Below are 22,394 nucleotides of genomic sequence, written 5' to 3'. Positions count from 1 at the left end.
AATGACATTGGATTAATTAGAGAAGATATGAAAGAAATATTAATTTAAAATGTGAAGACTTATACCAGAATAATTTTATGGATAACTATATCAAGTAAAAGTCACTGCACATTTTTCTGTATAATTTTATAGTACAGGGTAGTGATCTGATACTGCTATAACTTTTATTTTTTGTTTTGCTAATATTTGAGACTTTACAGAATATAACATAGATTGTTTTGAACCTTCAATTTGTCCCCAATTTTTCTCAATTATAAAAAAACACAAAAATTGTGCTGAATTTTTGCTTCTTTGGTATGTCGGATATACATTTTATACTGATATTGTGTACTTAATTCTACATACTGCATTACAAAAAATGTTTAAAAAATCATGTCATGAAAATACAAAGCAAATTTTTTAGGAAAAAATTAACAGATTTAGTCATTGGAAGCATTTATGGTGAATAACATAAGGCCTGAGTGGGTCTGTGAGTGAACTAGAACTGTTTACATAGGCAGATCTAAATCAAGAACCAAGGCATAAACTGTGGGAGCCAGTTTTCAGGTTCCTCGTGGCTTTACCCAGCAGGTCCTCATAGACAGGATGATCAGGACCATGGGTCTGAGTGGAGGTATCTAAGATTCTCTGCACTTGGCTGTGCTGGGGGGAGGTTTTTGCTGCACCCCTTAGTGTCTATGAATACCCTGGGGCAGAGACAATCAGCCTGGTTGAAATAGGTTCCATGCCCTCTTGAGGCTATCCTTTATTTTCTATCTTTTTATCTCCACACTCTAAATCCTTCTATCTAATATTTCCAACTGCTCGCACTCAAGAAAACTCTGTGGAACTGTGGGGTTGGTGGGTAAACACCCCTCAGAACACAAACAGGGACTAAAGAAAAAAAAAGGACTAAAGACAAAAAGGGGAGACTAAAGACAAATGAACAGGGACTAAAGAAAAAAAAAGGACTAAAGACAAAAAGGGGAGACTAAAAACAAATGAACAAGGACTAAAGAAAAAAAAAAGGACTAAAGACAAAAAGGGGAGACTAAAGACAAATGAACAAGGACTAAAGAAAAAGGACTAAAGACAAAAAGGGGGACTAAAGACAAATGAACAAGGGCTAAAGACAACGTAATAGGGACTAAAAATAAAGGAAAATAATAGTTTTATTACAGAGTTTTTTTGCGAAAGTGTGAGTCAGCCTGCCAGTTGAAAGGAGGTGTGTCTGGTGTTATGGAATATATATATTATTGAGAAGCAGGGGTTTTATCCTTGGGAGAAAAGGAAAAACAGACTGGAAGGATGTCCGATGCTGCAGCGCAAAATTCTCTTCTGTCAAAATTTTCTATCTTCTATCCCTTTCTCAATTTCTTTCAGTGAAAAGTAAGTATAGGACATAGTATAGTAATTTAGTGTTGGAAAACTTAGAAATGTAAGATCATGTAGAAAAAAATTAAGATAACTAAAAGCAACTAGACAGAAAAAAACTTCAGTTTTCTAACTTTGGGGACTATGAATGCAAACTGGAGGAAAAATCTTTCTTTGAACTTTATGGGTAGTAAAAAAGCTCTTCTTTGAGCTTATGGAGAAGAAAAAGTTTCCCATGGAAGCTTTTGCTATTGGAACAGCTGAAGTACTAAGTCCAAGGGTCAGGAGAAAGTGATTTCTCCCTGAGTCAAAAATGTGGGTGTGAAAAGCCAAAAAGTTTAAATTTCAGAAGTTTGGGGAAATGTTGTTCTTTCTCTTTTAGGGAAAAAAATCTTTCTCTTAAACTATAAGCTTTTCTTGGAAAATTTGGGGGGAAAATATCTCTAAAAAAGGCTTGATCTTTCTCTTTCAAACTAAAAGTTCTCTTAAAAAACTGAAAAACTAAAGCCTTTAAATTTCTCATAAGGACAAAAATTAGAATTGGAATCACCTGAAGATGTTAGTATGGGAACCACCTGTAATTAGCTCTAAGGGAAAACAACATACATCTTTTTTTTTTTTTTTTTTGGTTTTTCGAGACAGGGTTTCTCTGTGTAGCTTTGTGCCTTTCCTGGGACTCACTTGGTAGCCCAGGCTGGCCTCGAACTCACCGAGATCCGCCTGGCTCTGCCTCCCAAGTGCTGGGATTAAAGGCGTGAGCCACCACCGCCCGGCAACAACATACATCTTTTTTTTTTTTTTTTTTTTTTTTTTTTTTTGGTTTTTCGAGACAGGGTTTCTCTGCGTAGTTTTGCGCCTTTCCTGGAGCTCACTTGGTAGCCCAGGCTGGCCTCGAACTCACAGAGATCCGCCTGCCTCTGCCTCCCGAGTGCTGGGATTAAAGGCGTGCGCCACCACCGCCCGGCCACACAACATACATCTTAAGACAGCAAAACTCTCTAAGTTCTGTGTTTCAAACTTTAAAAACCCTCCCTGCAAAGCAGGAGGTAGGGACAAGTTCCTAAAAACCTCTTCTAAGCTCTGTCTCTTCAAGATAGTAAAAGACAGTGGGTCAGAGTACCCTGAGGAAAACACTTGGGAGAGTACTTGGTGTGTGATGGAGAGAGATACCTGTTGAAGCCAGCTCAGAACAGAAATTTCCTAATGTCCCATAGCTGAAAATCTAAAATGCTTGTTCAAATCTCCCATTGCAAAGGCAAAACACTTGGTTCAAACCTCCTGGGAAAGAATTAGAAAATAAGCTTAGTAAAAGAGAACCAAAAGTTGACTTTCAGACCCGAAAAGAACTGTGGGAAATAAAGTCCATAAGCTAGCTTGAAACAGCGAACTGATATAAGAGAAATGCATTCTGGGAAAGGTAGTTCATCCACTAAAGATGGTGAAATTGCCCTGAAAGACTTCTGTCAGCTCGAAAATATGTTCATAGTAAACTTAAAATACAGCTTTTAAAAGAATAAGAAGGAGGAAAATCATCTCAGAGTTTGTTGAATGTTAGTTCCAATGAAAAATTGAAAGGATACAGAACTTGGGGATTCTCCATTTTGGGCACCTTTGTGGAAAATACCTTATTTTCCCTAAGAGCTGTGCAAAATATTTTTGCTTTATAGTTCAACGGGAATTTCACTTTCATTCTGAAGTGATAAATTGTGGTAAAGGGACAGCCTATAATTAGAAACCATTTGCCAACAAGCCACTTTAAAATCCTTAAAACAAGGGAAAGCATTGTTTTAGACATGAAGAAACTTCAGGGAGATTTAAAAAGTTCTTTTTCTTGAACAACCTGCAATGAATGATTACTTTGCAAATCTAATAAGGAGACAAAGAAACAGGCATTCAAAAAGAAATGACTGCTTTATACATGAGAAACAAGCTTCAGAAAATCTAGCTGTTGTGAGACCCTCACTCTATTCTTTAAGATGAAGAAGGAGGCTTAGACAAAGATATCTTAATATAGATAGACCCAGGCCAGTTTCAAGTTCCCAGAAATGATGGTGCCAGTCTCAGGAACTTAAAAGTACAAAGTCAGGAAGAGCCATCTGGTAGCAAGTAATTAACAAAAGAGTGTCCCAAATGCCAGACAAAAGCCAGGCCATTTGGTGGTGACTGATTAACCAAGGGATGTGCCAATACCAGTGATGGCACATCTCAAATCCCGAGACAAGCTGTAAAAGTTCTAAGAGAGCAAACAGACACATTAAAATAAGATAACATGAAGGCCCAGGAAGATTTAGCCAATTAGAATTGTACCCATCCTACCTCCCCCACAACGTATAGGGACTCATGGTTTTTGCCTTTAAAAAGCTAGCATCACAAATAAAGAGGAACTCCTCCCTGCCTTGCTCAATGAGTGAGTGCTTGGGATGAGTTCCCTGCCAGCTTGTACGGTGAAACTACAATAAACCTTGCTATTGCATTCTGGATATCCTTGGTCTTTGGTGATCTCTCTGGGGGTGATTTTGGCATAACAGTCATCTTACAAAATAGAGTTGCTTCACCTGAAAGTTTCTTATAAGAAATCAATGCTAAATATCACAGCTGATAATAACATCAGAGGTTAAAGCTAATGAACTGAAACACTAAATCCTGAAAATGCTTTTTCTCAGAGTAATCTAATGATGGATATATTTTAGGAAAGAACACCTATGTTCTTGACTCTTTTTGAATACTAGCAGTTTTGGCGAAAATGTTTTGGTCTAATAAAAATCTATCAGAAACATCACCATTGTTAAAGAACTCATGGCAAATACAGCTTTAAAAAATTGAGAAGGGGAAAATTTTATCAGAGAATGAGTGTAGAAAACAACTAAATCAATTTTTTTGATATTAAGTTTCCATCCCGCAGTCTGGGGATAGTAGGAGTATAAAGAGGCTTCCAGACTGCTGAGGAGTTTGAGACAATTGTGAATGTTTCAGCAATGTTTTCAGACCTACTAAAACCTGCAGGTCTGGAACCCCACTCCAATTTAGACAACTATCTTCTCCTGTTGGGAAATTGACTGTTATGGAATGATTAGCTAAGCAATTCAGAAACAGAATATTCCTTACAAGGTTTTTCTTTTCTCTTCCTTTTGGGGTTTTCTGTAAACTGACATAGCTATTAATAGAGTTGTGATAAAATATCTCAAATACATAGTAACAGAAGTCACTAAATCCCAGAGTAAAGAGATCCAGTAAAGCATTAAACTCTTATTTCTCAAGAACTTTTAGAATAAACTATGAACTTTAGAAATGATTTGCATACTTGCTGTCTAGTTAAGAGAATCTAATAAAGATAGTGATAGTTAAGAGTAAGAAGTAGAAAAAGATGAAAATAAGATATGTAAGTTTGTAGAAATCATTCTGTCTTGTTAAGACAGAAATTTGTTTGTGTTAAAAAATTTTTAGGTGTTTGCTAAGTTTGATATATGCTATTGGTAGCCCTCTATAAGTTTGTAAAGTAGATCACCAGAGTTCCTTTAAGAATATCAGCTTGTGTGTTGTATGAAAGGAGAGAAGGTTAGCACTCCCCTTGACAAGGATGGAAGAGGCCCTTGGACCTAACAACACACATACAGTAAAGAATATAAGCTTGCAAGAAGTATCTAAGGTAGTCTTAAGATAGAATGAATATAAGAAGTAAATAAGAAATATAATTGTTAAAGTAGTTCTATAGTTTTCTTAAGAAGTATAAATAAGTAGATGTTAATGTTATGTGAGTTTGTAAAAAGTATAAATATTGAGTGTAAGTCTATGCTTGAACCTGAGACACAGAAGTTAGTGTCCTAGTAGACTGCAAAGTAGGCCCTCTGAATGGTTTCAAAAGCTCCAGAAGCTGCCAAGAAGGTAAGAATGGTGGATGCCAGAACCAGCACAAGCAGCCGCAGTTGAGATCTGTGAAAAATCAACACAACACAGAAAAACCTGAGCTAACAGCAAAAACAGTGCAGTTTAAAATATTACTATAACTTAGAAGGTATCTGGCTTGAGAATGAAAGTTGTAGAGATGCTTGTTTGAATTAAAATTGTTAACTGCAAAATGTTTTGGTTGTAAAATGTTACTTCATATTTGGAAGTTGAAGTTTCATATCAGAATTTACTTTTTTGAAATTTTTGAACTTAAAAAAATGAGATAAAACTGCAAAAAGATTTTTGTTATGAATTTCTTCATATTTGGAAGGCTTGTACCAGAATTTGTTATTTGAATTTTGGGACTTAAGAGATGAAATGAACAATAGTGATTTCATTGCAATGGAACAATTTTGAATTTACTTATGGTAATGACATAGGAACTGTTTTCTGGAATTTGGTGTGTTAAAAATGAAACTGTTTAAATGAAGAAATTTATTGTTTCTACCTAGACTCAAGATGCAGTATGCTCATATGCTGGTGATTCATAAATTGTCCTGTGTTAAAAATGGAATTGTTTTATGGAACAGTTCATGTAAAAATAGAATTACTTATGGAACTGGTTTTGTGTTACAAAGGGTACTGTTTAAATGGAAAAGTTTGGCTTTTATAACTAGGCTTGAGATTTTGCTTAAAAATTATAAAGAAAAGGGAGAGTTAATATTCCTTAGTCTATTTAATTAAAAAATTGTTTGAATGGATTAATGGTATGTTTTGTTAGAAATGCAAATGGGGTATACTAAGAGACTATTTTTAAAGTGTAAAGAGTTTTATAAAGAAACTGCTCTTGGATGTTTTGCTGTTTTCAAAGAAGTGTTAATGGTTAGATTGAGAATATTGCTTTTAAATGTGGGCTTGTGGAATTGTGAATGTTTGGGTTTTCTTCTAACTAGGTTTGAGGTTGTTTAAAAAAGTATAAAGAAAAGTAATTATAAGTGAATTAAAGTTGAATTATATTTGCAGAAATTATGTTTAACCTATTGATATTTATGCACCCTGGATTTGTGGAGTTAAGGAAATATTTAAGTTTGATGTGAATACATCAGAAGTTTTTGCTATGTTCTGTTAGCAAGAAAATTCAAATGTTTCTATTAAGAGTTAAAGTTGTAAAACTGAGAAAATTATGAACTATATATAGCACCATATACATTGATTCAAATGATTCTGTTAAGAGTTTGCTTTGAGTTGTAAGATTGGGAGAAATGTGACTATTTATAGCAATATTTGTTGACCTGTTAACAGTAATGATGAAACTAAGGGGGATTCTTTAAGTTTGCAATTACAATAAGAGTTTTTGGTTTAGAAAGGGCTTGCTGCAGCTAAGACTGCTGTAGTCACCTTGGATCTAATCCAAAAAAGAAAATGCAATTTTTATCATCCACTACTCCCATACAGGGAGGTATAACAGCTATGGAGATTGCTCTGTGAGCTATAAATGAGTTATTTTTATTTTATTTTTTCTAAGTTTGACAAAATTTATTATAATTTTAGCAAAGACATTCAGCTCAGTCGTCTCTCTCTCCTCATCTTGACCTCAGGTTAATATGTCATTTGAGTCAAGTAAAGAATATGTCAGAGAGATTTTATTTCAACAAACAGTAAAATGGACAAATGAACAGTTTGCCTACATAAAAGTTAAATTTATGTATCTTGATATACTTAAATCATGTAAGAACTAACAGTGCTATGTACATTTCCATTGTTTTCCTTGGGGCTTATTAAGTAAACTTAAATGTAGTGAACAAAGTGCTAGGAATATCCACAGGCTGCTTCTTGGAAGTTATTACATTAAAAAATGCCTAGTGAATAATTACCACCAATGAAACTCACTGAAGCTGCCTCCCAATTTAACATTGTAATTTTCAATGAAATCTTTCCATTTATTTTGTCTGTGACTATTAAAGATGCATTAACTGTCACATTTAAAAAGTCCATATACAACACAAAAATACAAAACAAACACCCTGCAATACACAAATCTAAGAGTAGATGTGGTGAGAGACTTCCTAATGAAAATGTGTCTGAAGAAGCATTTTCTGTCCTCTTTCAGTCATTAAAGTGTGCTTTTGAAATCACTGGTCAGCAAGTGTATACTTAAAATAAGCCATGGAGTTGTACAAATCAATCTTCTGAGTTCAATTCAAATTGGATCTAATAAGTTAGTAACTCAAATGCTTCAAAAGTCACAGAAAGTGCATTGCCTTATCTGTCTTCATACAATGTTATAACTTTTTCTTTTTCCTTTTTTGGTATTTAACCTTTTAAATACTTAAAGCAGTATGTACACTGATGTTTTTGGTGGGGTTTTTATTTTAAAAGAAACAGCTTCCTTACGATTCGCCTCAAGTTCTGGTGGAAATGCATATAGGAACTAGAATAAAAACCAAGAGAAGCACATTCAAAATACTGATTTACTTTGGTAGCAAATAGTGTTCTTTGAAGACTCCTGAACGGAGACAACCTCCATTAAAGTCAAGTGGGCTATTTTTAATATTTCACATAAGAATTTTTTTTCTTTTCTTTTTCTTTTTTTTTCTTTTCTTTTTTTTTTTTTTTTTTTCGAGACAGGGTTTCTCTGTGTAGCTTTGCGCCTTTCCTGGAACTCACTTGGTAGCCCAGGCTGGCCTCGAACTCACAGAGATCCTCCTGGCTCTGCCTCCCAAGTGCTGGGATTAAAGGCGTGCGCCACCACTGCCCGGCAACATAAGAATTTTTGACAAAAAAAAAATAGTTTTTTAAAGAGCAAAGCATCCGTACCCACTGATAGCAATGCAATACTAGTATATGATAACTCCGAACAATGAAATGCCCATAGGAAATGGTTTATTTTAATTTTATCTAAATTTACTTCAGGAGTCCAGAAACATCGTCTTCTCAATCCAATGCTATCTACGAGGCTGCTCCTGGGAGCCAGCCAGTCCAGGTAATGAGGGAGTGGAGTCAGGAGAGGAACTGCTCAGTTTAAGTAGACAATAACTTTTGGCTTCCCTCTTAATGTGCTAATAGTTGTGTCTAAAAAATATGCAATTCTTAGAAAGGTACCACTTCTGATTTCTTTATTATAACCTTTGGAAACTAATCACATGAAACTACAAAATTAGCAAATGTCTTGAAATCTGTATATAAAACATAAATTACCTCTAATTTCAAACTCTCATTTATTAGTGTACCACTCAATCTTAAAAAAAAAAAAAAGAAAAAGAAAAAAAGAAAAGAAAAACCGGCTCCAAAGCTAGTCTTACACCATTCTTTACAAAAGGAGACTGTTCCTTCTAACTGCTCCCACCCACACCCCAATCTCAAAACACTTCATTTAATTGTCTTGGTCATGTACATTTTCAAGATGAGATTTTATATTTCGCTCCCACAGCTTCTGATTATTGGAAAAGCCGTGCTTTCCTTTATTAAAGGAGTTTGGTCCAGCCGATGTTGGTGTGTCCCTTCCGATATTCTTCATCCTCATCTTTGCTTCTGGAGGCATTTCTTCTGGTTCACTATCTTCATCTTCACTGAAAGCTGCTGCTACTGAAAGGGTTTTTGGAGCAAGAGTTGGAACTGTTTCCTTAGGCTTATTTGACCCAAGTTTGATGGATATGGCTGATGCTTTCTTTGTCGTCTGACTACCTATGGCAAATCCAAACTTGGAGATCTTTGTAGGCTTTGTTGGGAGGTCTGCAGCTTCTTCATCAGCTGATCGCTTTTCAGCACTGTGACTGGAACTTTCCCCTCCATTACTCCAGCGGCTCCAGCTCGCTGCGGCTTCTCTGGCTTCTCCTCTCCCACCTTCCCATCCACCATCTTCCCTGCCTGTTATTTTTATATATTAAGAAAGGGGGACCTGTGGGAGCCCATTTTCAGGTTCCTTGTGGCTTTACTCATCAGGTTCTCATAGAGAAGATGATTAGGACCATGGGCATCAGACAGGTGTCTGAGATTCTCTGCACTTGGTTGTGCTGGGGGGAAGGTCTTTTGCTGTAGCCCTTGGCATTTCTATAAATACCCTGGGGCAGAGATAGTCAGGGCTCATTGGAATAGATTCCATGCCATCTTAAGGCTATCCTTTATTTTCTATCTGTTCATCTTCACAATAGAAATCCTTTTAATATTCCTGCTGCTTGCAGTCAAGAAAACTCTGGGGAGCTGTGGGGTTGGTGGGTAAATGCCCCACAGACCACAGGTGCATTGTGTTTTATATGGAGATGCTTCCTGGGACTAGGAATCACTTTTCTTACTTCTTCCACAAATTGAAGATTTAACAAGATGGTGTCTTAACCTTAGGGCACTTTGCTAGACTTCCATTTTATAGCAAAAGTCATCTCTATAATGATGATAAACTCTCTAAAATTTCCTGCCTGTTTCAGCACATGACTTCCATCTGAAACTACCTTTTCATTTTCATTTGTTTCTGCCCCACTTGTTTTCTTTTCACTCTGGACCAGAATGAGTCATCAGTAATAACCATCCAACAGATTAAATATTCCATGTAAGGAATTGCCCCATTTATTAAAATTCTTCTTTGCTAAATACCCAGGACATATGGAGAATAAAAATATTTTGGAGCCAAAATATCATATAAATGAACTTTATCTTAACTTTTTATGGAGTCTATCTACTTACAACTGAAGTAATAGTATTTCAATCTCCACTTTCTGCCATTGATCTTAACATTCCTATCTTCCTGGTCCTAAAAGAACAGCCAATTGAGTACTGTGTACAACTTTCTATGGTTGATATCATCCACACTCTTTCAAAAGGCAATATTTTATCCTGGTATGATTAAATCCTCTAACCAAAAACATCTCAGGCAATGAAAGCTTTTATTTATCTGATTGTGTCAGATCACACTCCATTATTTTGGGAGATTAGGATAAAAACTCAAGTTAATAATTGAAGAAAAAACCCATGGGCAAAGATTGTTTCCTGGCTTTCTCTCTTGCCTAGTCACTGTCTCATGCTCAGATAGCTCCCTTTTCTAGCCCAGGACACTTTTCTTAGGGATATTATCACCCTACATGTTGGAATCTTCCCATATCAGTCATCAATCAACACAATCTCTCACATTCATAACATTTTGGGGCTATAACAAATTAAACCATTATAAACATAGTTGATCAAGTGTCTTTGTGGTAGAAGGAAGGAATGCCTTTTAAGTATATGCCCAAGAGTGTTATAGCAGGGTGTTGAGGTAGACTGATTCCCAATTTTCTTAGGATTGCATTTTGATTTCCACAGTGGCTGTATAGGTTTGCACTTGGAACAGCAATGAATCCCCTTGTACCAGGTGATTGCCATCATTATCTGTCACTTGTGTTAATGATCTTAACCACTGTGACAGGTGTAAGGTGAAATCTCAAAGTAGATTTGATAAGTATTTCTTTGATGGCTAAGCATGCTGAACATTTCTTCAAGTGTTTCTCAGCCAGTTTAGATTCCTCTATTGAGAATTCTGTTTAGAGGTGAACCCAATGATAATTGAATTACTTAGTTTGTTATTCTCTAATTTTTTGAGTTCTTTATTATTCTGAGTAAGGAAAGCCAGAAGCACATAAAACATGGTATATACTCACTTATAAGTGGGTATTAGTAATTAAGTAAAGTACAATCACAGTAAATTACAGTAGAATCCATAGATGCAGAGAGGCTAAGTAACAAGAATGGCTCTAGGAAAGATGCGTGGAACTTCCTGAGAAGAGGAAATAGAATAGATTTAGTGGGTGCATGGGAGGCAAGTGGGGATGGGAGCAGGAGGGGTCAGATGAATAAGGAAGGGATGGTGGAAAAGACAGGGAGAGCTGACTAGAATAGGGGAGCTTTCAAAAAGGGATGTGGAAACAGTGCTGTGGAAACATCATGGAACATATAAGGGTGGCCTCAATGAGGACTCCTTGTAATAAAGAATACAGAGGAAGAAACAACTACCTTTAGACCAATACCTGTGGATCCTGCATGGTTCTGGATTAGACTCTCTGCATAAATGACAGGGTTGTGCAGCTTTATCTGCTTAAGGGGCCATAGGCAGGGGGATCGGGGCCTATCCATGGTGCATGAGCTGAGTTTTTGGAGCTTATTATCTATGGAGGTACACCTTGCAAAGCCTTGATAAATGGGGGAGAGGCTTGGAACTGCCTCACCTGACTGTACCAAGCTTTAGTTACTCCTCATGGGAGGCCTTACATTTTTGGAGGCGGGAATGAAGGGTCAGTTGGGGAAAAACACTGGGGGTAGTGGGAGGAGGGATGAGAGTGGCATTTGAGGATGGTATGTAAAATTTATAAAAAATATTAAATAAAGAAAACAATATAAACCAAGAGTAACAAAATAATTGCTGTCACCTAAAGTCAATGCAAATATACTGTATTGTGTGATTGTTTTTTAAACATACAAGAACTAACTCAGGTTTACTACTGAACCATCTTAGGTCAACTTCATGAGTGGGGAGATTTTATTGATTAAAATAATTTTGTCTAAAGCAATAGTGGCTACATTTACCCAATTTCCCTATATCCACTGGTCCATGCAGTTGCTAACACCAGTTTGAAACTTATCTAGTATTAAACATTAGCTAGATGCATTTGCCACAGGACAAATTTGGCAACTAAAGATGCCTACAAATTATAATACCATCCATTAGTATATCCAGGGGACAGGGAAATCCTCATACTTTAAAATACACAGAAAAATGTATTAGCAAATGATCATTCTAGTGTGGAGATTTCACATGTTCCCATATTGAGAGTTCCTCCTTTTGTGAAACTCTCTAGAACTGCAAATTACAAATAACTACATTACCTCATTTTTATTTAAAATTCCATTTTCTATGATTCATCTCCTAATTGCTATGATTCAGAGTAACTCAGATGGTGTTGAGAAAGCTGGAGTAAGCTCTTCTTGCAATCCTGACAAGCAGCCAAACTTGATTACCATTATTCCACACTTGTTGAGTATTGAAATCCCACATATCATCTAATCTCAATTCTGTGAATGGCACAAAGGATATGAACAAACACCCTCATTCTCTGCAGATTCTGTTATATAGCTCACATTGGCTGAATCACTTTCATTTCTAACTCTAAGAAAAGCAGTAAGTATAGCTTTTTTGACCTAACACTAACTTTTTTATGATTTGTAAGAGTGAAGGGCATATAACCACAGCACTTGGAAATGGAGTAAAGCTGCCTTGAGATAGATTTTTTTAAAAAAAGAAAACAATTTAATTCAGGATGCTGAGGGTAGGCCTAAGAATTTCAAGTCCTTTGCAGTAAGAAAATCACATTTGAGGAATCAATTTTTCATCACACTTTCTTCTCTGTTGCTGTGATTAAATTCTCTAACCAAACACAACTCAGGTAATGAACAGGAGCATCAGGTTGATACCCATAGGTCATATTCACTCCTTGTGAGAATTTAGTATAAAAACTCAAACTAATACCCAAAGGCAAAACACGGAGAAAGATTGTTTCCTGGCTTTCTGTCTTGCTTTGTTACTGTCTCTTGCACAGTTCACTCTCTTATCTGGACCTGGCTCACATGCTTAGAGATGTTGACAACTCAGTGGAAGACACTTCAAACATCAATCATAACCACCTCAATCTATCTCAGAAACAGCAATCAGATAATCTGATCTAGGCACACCCTCAATTGATGTAACCTCAGATGACTCTAGCTATGTCATGCTGATAGCTGAGGCTAATTAGGAAAAAGAGACAAAAATATACAAGAATGTTTTAAAGATGCAAAGCCAATGTATTAATCATATCAATCACTTAAGCAGCAAAAACAGAAACATGAAAATAGCAGCACCTGGAAAACAGAGATATGCCTGGAAATGGGATGAGGCCAGCATCTCAGATCAAGAAGAAAAAACTAGAATTGTCTCCACAGAAACTTTCCAAAGCAACAAAACTCAAGGAACTCATAACATATCAAATGTTCTAAATATAAAATTGGTGAATCTCCATTAATTTCCAGAAAATGAACAATATAATTATAATTAATAAAATAATTAACATAGATGGCACCACTGACAAAATAAGACAGAAAGACAGACCTACAAATATATATTACAGTCCCTTAAACAAGAATGACAAGATTCTAATCAAAATCACAAAAAGTCACTAGCCAGCACTAACCCTCTGCATTCCAGTCCTGTCCTTTGCCAATAATAGAAAATGGATAGGGCTGTAAGAGCTGTTCCACCAAAGTTGGAGATATTTACATAAAGTTTTATGATGTTTTAACTTTGTAGGAAACAGTTCTGATTATTAAGAGGATCCCACTCTCTTATAACAAATAAAAGGATAATTGTTAGGATCACTTGGACAACATTTTGTTTCCTATGACTGATGATTGGTGGTAAGCCTACATCAGAGTGAGGAAATGAAATCTTTTCCATACCAAATGCAGGATAACAAATTTCAACAGATTCAGTGTATACCCAGTGCTTTCCCTACTTGCTTTATAAGTCACAAGCACTTTTGAAAACAAGTTGTTTGTCACTATTTTTTGTATCTATTGGTGCATGAGAGATAATGTCTTCTATATGTATATAAGTGACATAAAAAAATAAGAGGTATCAGATCCCCTGGATCTGGAATAATAGAATTGTGAGCCTCCCATCTTGAGTGTAGGTATCTGAACTCAGGTTATCACCAAGAAGAATATGTGCTGAGCTACCTGACAAGACACATAAGACCTTTTATCCTACAAACCATAAGTTTTTTCACAGATTAACAAGAAGAACAACAAACCCTAAATGAATAAAGACCACATGAGAAGGGGAGGAAGCAGAGAGCTAGGGAGGCCCATGGAGATCCACAAAGATACCCCCGCAAAAGACTGCTGGCAATGGTTGAGAGACGGCCAGGACTGACCTACTCTGGTGATGGGATGGCCAAACACCCTGAAAGTTGTGCCATAAACCCCATCCACGGACTGAGGAATCTGGATGCAGACATCCACAGCTGGGCCCCTGGTGGAGCGCTGGGAGTCTAATTAGTGAGAAAGAGGAGGGTTTATATGAGCGAGAATTGTTGAAGCCAAGGTTGGATAAAGCAAAGGGACAAATAACCAAATGAATGGAAGCACATGAACTATGAACCACATGCTGAGGGGCCCCCAACTGGATCAGGCCCTCTGAATGGGTGAGACAGTCAATTGGCTTGATCTGTTTGGGAGGCATCTGGGCGGTGGTGCCTGGTCCTGGGCTCGTTGCATGAGTTGGCTGTTTGAATCCTGGGACTTATGCAGGGACCCTTGGCTCGGTCTGGGAGGGGTGGACTGGACCTGCCTGGACTGAGTCTATCAGGTCGATCCTGTCCTCGGGGGAGACCTTGATCTGGAGGAGGTGGGAAAGGGGGGTGGGCTGGGGGGAGGGGGAGGGGGCGGAGAGGAGAGCAGGGGAATCTGTGGCTATTATGTGGAACTGAATGGTGCTATAAAATAAAAAATAAAATTAAATTAAAAAAAAAAGATTGGACTTTAGTAGACATTCTTTCCCTCTCCTAGAGCATTTCCTTTACCTCATCCAAAGCACATGGTTTTGTGTGTGTGTGTGTGTGTGTGTGTGTGTGTGTGTGTGTGCATATTCTATTACATACTCATTATGCAGTGGAGTCAACCCATTCCCTTGTATCTGGGAGTCCCTCTTCAATTGTAAGTTTCCAAAAATGCCAGAGTTTGGAGGACACATATTCATTGGTCTATTTTTCTTTCTCACTGACTGGTTACAACCCAGACTAGAAGAAATGACTGGACTATCTTCATAGCCATCAACAGCACAGTCAGAATTAAATGATCGAGCATTTGCCTGGTTAAGCATTTGGCTGGTTAAGCATTCAGGCTTTTGAGCAGCAACTCAGCTGAGACCCATTCTGGATGAGGACTCAGAGGCCTCCAGTCTGAAGAGACAAGACCAGCTGAGGATCCAGCAAGGTTCTGACATTCTTAAAAATATAAATGTGAGACAGGCCTGGCGGCGGAGACAAGCAGATGCAGGTAGGTCCGTGGCAGAGGCCTGCAGAGGTAGACAGGCCCAGCGACAGCAGCTGACAGGGACATACAGGCCTGGTGGAGGCCCACAGAGGTAGACAGGCCTAGCAGCAGTGACAAGCAGAGGTAGGTAGGCCCGCGGCGGCAGCCGGCAGAAACACATGGGCCCGGCAGCAGCTGGCAGAGACATATAGGCCTGGCGGCAGTCCGCAGAGGCAGACAGACCCAGTGGCAGCTGACAGGGACATACAGGCCCGGCGGTGGACCGCAGAGGTAGACAGGCCCAGCAACGGAGACAAGCAAACGCAGCATGGAACAGGGACGCCCCTAACCCCAACACCTGGGGAAGAAGCTATCTCCGTGGGATGGAACCAGAACAAATCTGAACACTCCCTCTGAGGACAACCCAGGGCCCAGCTGCTGATCCTGTAAAACCCAACTAATTGGAGGTGTTGGTGAGACTACCCCGCTCAGCTGAAACCCATCTGGGAGAGGATTCAGATGCCTACAGTTTGAAGTCTGAAGAAACAAGATCAGCTGAGGAGTTGACGAAGGAACAAATCGTGACCTGGGAACACAGAAGAAGGCACTACCCAGCCACCAAACCAGATCACCAGAATCATAAGTATATAATTCACCGACTGAGATCAGCTGCCCCTGAAGAAATAGCCCAATAGCACCAATTTAACCAAGAACTCCTACTAAACCAAGACTAAAAATTAGAACAAGAGAGGCACTCTCAGACACAGACACCACATGCACCGCACAGAGGAAGAGATGAGTAGACGCCAGTGCAAAAATACAGGCAACAATATAAAGACCTATATGGCAACATCAGAACTTAGTGATTCTACACCTGCAAGACCTGAACATACCAAGACAGAAGAAACAGAAGAAATCAACCCTAAAAATGACTTTAAGAAGATGATAGAGGCCCTTAAAGAAGAAATAAAACATTCCCTCAAAGAGTAAATAAAAACTTTCCTTAAAGAGGAAATGAAAAACTCCATTAAAGAGGAAATAAAAAAACTCCCTTAAAGAAATGGAAGAAAAATCGAACAAAAAATGGGAAGAAATCAAATCAAGTCAAGAAAAAGCAATTAAATAGATGAAGAAACATTCCAAGATCAGAAAAATGAATTTGAGACAATAAAGAAAACATGCTGAGGGAAGCATAACCAACCGATTGCAAGAGATGGAACAGAGAATCTCTGACACTGAAGACACAATAAAGAAAATAGATTCGTCAGTCAAAGAAAACACTAAAGACAAAAAAGTCATAACACAAAACGTCCAGGAAATTTGGGACTCCATGAAAAGACCAAACCTAAGAATAATAGGGAAAGAAGAAGGAGAAGAATACCAACTCAAAGGCACCGAAAATATATTCAACAAAATCATAGAAGAAAACTTTCCTAACCTAAAGAAAGAAATACCTATGAAGATACAAGAAGCTTACAGAACACCGAATAGGCTGGATCAAAAAAAAAAAAGTCCCCTCGCCACATAATAATCAAAACACTAAACACAAAGAACAAAGAAAAAATATTAAGAGCCCCAAAGGAAAAAGACCAAGTAACATATAAAGGCAAACCCATCAGAATAACACCAGACTACTCAATAGAGACTATGAAAGCTAGAAGATCATGGACAAATTTCATGCAGACACTAAGAGACCACGGATGCCAACCCAGACTATTATACCCAGCAAAACTCTCAATCACTATAGGTGGAGTAAACAAAATACTCCAGGATAAAACCAGATTTAATCAGTACCTGTCCACAAACCCAGCCCTACAGAAAGCACTAGAAGGGAAAATCCAACCCAAAGAAGTTAAACACATCCATGAAAAATCAAGCAATAGATAATCCCACACCAACATACACCACAGAAGGACAACACAACACAACCACAAAAAAAAATAACAGGAATTAACAATCACTGTTCATTAATATCCATCAATAACAATGGTCTCAACTTACCTATAAAAAGACACAGGCTAACAGAATGGATAAGAAAACAGAACCCATCCATCTGCTGCATACAAGAAACACACCTTAACTTCAAAGACAGACAGTACCTCCGAGTAAAGGGTTGGGAAAAGGCTTTCCAAGCAAATGGACCTAAGAAACAAGCTGGTGTAGCTATCCTAATATCTAATAAAATAGACTTCAAACTAAAATCAATCAAAAGAGATCAGGATGGACATTACATATTTATCATGGGAAAAATCCACCAAGATGAAGTCTCGATTTTAAACATTTATGCTCCAAATACAAAAGCACCCACATTCATAAAAGAAACACTACTAAAGTTTAAAATGCACATCAAACCCCACACATTAGTAGTGGGAGATTTTAACACACCACTGTCACCAAAAGACAGATCTACCAGACTGAAACTTAACAAAGAAATAAAGGACCTAACAGATATTATGACTCAAATGGACCTAATAGATATCTACAGAACATTCCATCCTAACACAAAAGAATATACCTTCTTCTCAGCACCCCATGGAACCTTCTCAAAAATTGACCACCTGCTTGGACACAAAACAAATCTCAACAGATACAAAAAAATTGGAATAACCTCCTGTATCTTATCAGACCACCATGCCTTAAAGTTAGGCCTCAACAACAACAAAAATTATAGAAAACCCACAAACTCATGGAAACTGAATAATGCCCACCTGAAACATCAATGGGTCAAGGAAGAAATAAAGAAAGAAATTAAAGATTTCCTAGAATTCAATGAAAATGAAAGTACAACATACCCAAACTTATGGGACACTATGAAAGCAGTGCTAAGAGGAAAATTCATAACTCTAAATGCACACATAAAGAAGATGGAGCAATCCCATACCAATGAATTAACAGCACAACTGAAAGCTCTAGAACAAAAAGAAACAAACTCACCCAGGAGAAATAGACACCAGGAAATAACCAAATTGAGGGCTGAAATCAACGAAATAGAAAACAAGAGAACAATACAAAAAAATCAATGAAACAAAGAGTTGGTTCTTTGAAAAAAATCAACAAGATAGAAAAACCCCTAGGCAAATTAACCAAAAGGCAAAGAGAGAGCACCCAAATTAACAAAATCAGAAATGAAAAGGGAGACATAACAACAGACAATGAGGAAATCCAGAGAATCATCAGATCATACTTCAAAAACCTGTACTCCACAAAAATGGAAAACCAGGAAGAAATGGACAATTTTCTGGATAAATACCACATACCAAAATTAAATCAAGACCAGATAAACCATTTAAATAGACCAATAACCCCTAAAGAAATAGAAGCAGTCATCAAAAGTCTCCCAACCAAAAAAAGCCCAGGACCAGATGGTTTCAGTGCAGAATTCTACCAGACTTTCAAGAAGAACTAATACCAATCCTCTTCAAAGTGTTCCACACAATAGACACAAAAGGAACACTACTAAACTCTTTTTATGAGGCTACAATTACCCTGATACCCAAACCACACAAACACACAACAAAGAAAGAGAACTACAGACCAATCTCCCTCATGAACAGTGATGCAAAAATACTCAACAAAATATTGGCAAACCGAATCCAAGAATACATCAAAACAATCATCCATCACGATCAAGTAGGATTCATCCCAGGGATGCAAGGATGGTTCAACATACGAAAATCAGTCAATGGAATACACCATATAAACAAACTGAAAGAAAAAAACCACATTATCATCTCCTTAGATGCTGAAAAAGCCTTTGACAAAATCCAACACCCCTTCATGATAAAGGTCTTAGAAAGATCAGGAATACAAGGAACATTTCTAAACATAATAAAAACAATTTATAGCAAGCCAACAGCAAACATCAAATTAAACAGAGAGAAACTCAAAGCAATACCACTAAATTCAGGAACAAGACAAGGCTGTCCACTCTCTCCATATTCATTCAATATAGTACTAGAAGTTCTAGCTAGAGCAATAAGACAACAAAAGGAGATCAAAGGGATACAAATTGGCAAGGAAGAAGTCAAACTTTCACTATTTGCAGATGATATGATAGTATACATAAGTGACCCCAAAAACTCTACCAGGGAACTCCTACAGCTGATAAACTCCTTCAGTAAAGTGGCAGGATACAAGATCAACTCAAAAAAATCAGTAGCCCTCCTATACACAAATGATAAAAGGGCTGAGAAAGAAGTCAGAGAAACACCACCCTTTACAATAGCCACAAATAATATAAAATACCTTGGGATAACACTAACTAAACAAGTGAAGGACCTTTTTGATAAGAACTTTAAAATCTCTAAAGAAAGAAATTGAAGAAGATATCAGAAAATGGAAGGATCTCCCATGCTCATGGATAGGTAGGATTAACATAGTAAAAATGGCAATCTTACCAAAAGCAATCTACAAATTCAATGCAATCCCCATCAAAATCCCAACAAAATTCTTCACAGACTTGGAAAGAAAAATACTCAACTTCATATGGAAAAACAAAAGACCCAGGATAGCTAAAAGAATCCTATATGATAAAGCATCCTTTGGAGGAATCACCATCCCTGACCTCAAACTCTACTATAGAGCTATAGTAATAAAAACAACTTGGTACTGGTATAAAAACCGACATACGGACCAATGGAATCGAATTGAAGACCCTGACATTAATCCATGCACATATGAATACCTGGTTTTTGACAAAGGAGCCAAAACTATACAATGGAAAAAAGAAAGTATCTTCAACAAATGGTGCTGGCATAACTGGATGTCAATATGTAAAAGATTACAAATAGATTCATATCTGTCACCATTCACAAAACTCAAGTCCAAGTGGATCAAAGACCTGAACATAAATGCAGTTACACTAAACTTAATAGAAAAGAAAGTAGGAAGCACTCTTGAAGGCATTGGCACCGGAGACCTTTTCCTAAATAAAACACCAACAGCACAGACCCTGAGCACAACAATTAATAAATGGGACTCTCGAAACTGAGAAGCTTTTGCAGGGCAAAAGACACAGTCAATAAGACAAAAAGACAGCCAACAGAATGGGAAAAGATCTTTACCAACCCCACATCTGACAGAGGATTGATCTCCACAGTATATAAAGAACTCAAGAAACTAGACATCAAAGCACTGAACAGTCCAATTAAAAAATGGGCTAAAGAGCTAAACAGAGAATTCACAAAACAAGAACTACAAATGGCTGAAAGACATTTAAAGAAATGCTCAACATCCTTAATCATCAGAGAAATGCAAATCAAAATGACTCTGAGATACCACCTTACACCTGTCAGAATGGCTACGATCAAATACACCAATGACAGCCAATGTTGGAGAGGATGTGGAGCAAAGGGAACACTCCTCCACTGTTGGTGGGAATGTAAACTTGTACAACCACTGTGGAAATCAGTATGGCGGTTTCTCAGAAAATTAGGAATCTTACTACCTCAAGACCCAGCCATCCCACTCTTGGGCATATACTGATTCATACCATAAAGATACATGCTCAGCTATGTTCATAGCAGCACTATTTGTAATAGCCAGAACCTGGAAACAACCTAGATGCCCATCAACAGAAGAATGGATGAAAAAAATGTGGTACATATACACAATGGAGTACTACTCAGCAGAGAAAAACAATGAAAGCATGAAATTTGCAGGCAAATGGATGGACCTAGAAAAAAATCATCCTGAGTGAGGTAACCCAAACCCAGAAAGACAATCATGGTATGTACTCACTCATAAGTGGATTCTAGATATAAAATAAAGAACATTCAGACCACAGCCCATAGAACCACAGAGGCTATATATATAGTATGGAGGTCCCTAGGACGACTGTGGCTTATAATAAATTTCGGTTCTACTCAATTATTGAAAAAAATAGCCAAATGAATGGAAACACATGAACTATGAACCAAAGGCTGAGGGGCCCCCAGCTGGATCAGGCCCTCTGAATAGGTGAGACAGTTGAATGGCTTGATCAGTTTGGGAGGCAACTAGGCAGTTGGACCGAGTCCTGTGCTCATTGCATGAGTTGGCTGTTTGAAACCTGGAGTTTATGCAGGGACACTTGGCTCAGTCTGGGAGGAAGGGACTGGACCTGCCTGGACTGAGTCTACCAGGTTGATTGCAGTCCTCGGGGGAGGATTTGCCCTGGAGGAGGTAGGAATGGGGGGTAGACTGGGGGTAAGGGGAGGGTGTGTAGGGGGGAGAATAGGGGAACCCATGGATGATATGTAGAACTGAATGGTATTGTAAAATAAAATAAAAAAAGAGAAAAAAAAATCGTAAATATATACATATATATCATGTATAAATGTTTGGGTAATAAGGTAAAAAAAGAATTAAATGATCAAAGCAATTCTTAATTATATTGTGTGAGAAAAGCCTGAGACAAAGAATAAAGTGCTCTAAATAGAAAAAGAAAAAACAATACCTGAGAAAAATGAAAAGAAAACCTTAAAGATGAGGAAATACATATAATAAAATGTTTTTTGCATACACACATGAGGTATTTAATTTCATTTTATATTGTTTATTAAGTATTTTAACATTAACATTGTTAAAATGTCTTTACAAAACAGAAAAATTTTGAGAGTACATTATGTACACTTAGAATTGTACTTAGCAGACCGATACATGAGGATTAGGAGTTGAATCATCAACCAGACTAATTACTGATGTCTAAGCTAGGCAGGATAACAAACAGCATTTCCAGGGAATTTATTTAAAAATATGAAAAATAAAACCAGGAATAAAAATCAACCACCCTTGCACAGACACCCTTACTTGAAAATTATGGTCATATGCTGCATGATATTTAAATACAAATACACCAATTAGATGATGGCCATTCTTATATATATTGCAGCAGAAAAATATCTCCCATGAAGTGAAGCACAATAGAGCATGAAAAAAACCCACTAGGAATATAAGGACCACAAAATAAACTTCACTAAATGGATTTGTCATACATATAGCCAATTCAACATATATTTCAAATGTTGCAAAATAGAAGCCATAATATGATCTTATCAGGCTTTAGTAAACATGTATAATAATTTACTTACTGCAAGGAAAAATGGATATTACAAGTTTCTTTTTCTTGAAACTGAAGACAACTGTGA

At 37.4% G+C, this 22,394-nt stretch overlaps 2 pseudogenes; one reads left to right on the top strand and one right to left on the bottom strand.

Moving 5' to 3' along the window:
* The first annotated feature begins 4,886 nt into the window (after nt 1-4,886).
* LOC114700717 lies at nt 4,887-4,996 on the top strand (annotated as a pseudogene).
* Nucleotides 4,997-8,029: 3,033 nt separating this feature from the next.
* On the bottom strand, nt 8,030-9,096 carry LOC114700705 (annotated as a pseudogene).
* Between the last annotated feature and the right edge of the window lie 13,298 nt (nt 9,097-22,394).

The sequence above is a fragment of the Peromyscus leucopus genome, chromosome X, assembly GCF_004664715.2.
Source record: "Peromyscus leucopus breed LL Stock chromosome X, UCI_PerLeu_2.1, whole genome shotgun sequence".
In the NCBI taxonomy this organism is placed as follows: domain Eukaryota; kingdom Metazoa; phylum Chordata; class Mammalia; order Rodentia; family Cricetidae; genus Peromyscus; species Peromyscus leucopus.
Note: the sequence above shows the minus strand (reverse complement) of the source record. Positions and strands in the feature narration are given on the sequence as shown.